This window comes from Penaeus monodon, chromosome 25 (assembly GCF_015228065.2).
Source record: "Penaeus monodon isolate SGIC_2016 chromosome 25, NSTDA_Pmon_1, whole genome shotgun sequence".
Classification (NCBI taxonomy): Eukaryota; Metazoa; Arthropoda; class Malacostraca; order Decapoda; family Penaeidae; genus Penaeus; species Penaeus monodon.
The window spans coordinates 33709918-33710351 of record NC_051410.1 but is presented as its reverse complement, the minus strand read 5'-3'; positions in this window follow the sequence as shown (position 1 = coordinate 33710351).

Here is a 434-nt window from a genome sequence, read left to right as displayed (position 1 = left end):
GAATATAGCAGCCACGAATTCTTTAACTCGGAAATGAACCTACTTTCCAACGCATCCACCCTACATTCTGGATACATTTGCCTAAAATCCACACACTCTTTGGATTTGATTCCCGAACTATAAAGCACATCCAAAGTACCCTCATACCAAGCTTACGAATGTATGTAACTCACCTTAAAACAAAATAAGCAACGCCACACGATCTAAAACTAGCAATTCACTCATCCCATTCGACTCCCGGACAAACATACGTGTGGTGCGTCCGACACGCCGGGTCACATTCTAAGGGAGAAGGACGGCGTCTCCCTTTATATAGGCTCAGGCCAACCCTACCTAGGCGAGGGAGGAGGGATGGCGCGCACGGTTTGGCGAGCGTGTTCGAGCGAAACGCAACCCACTTCAAGTTTCCTTTTACTTCTAAACGTGACGCAATG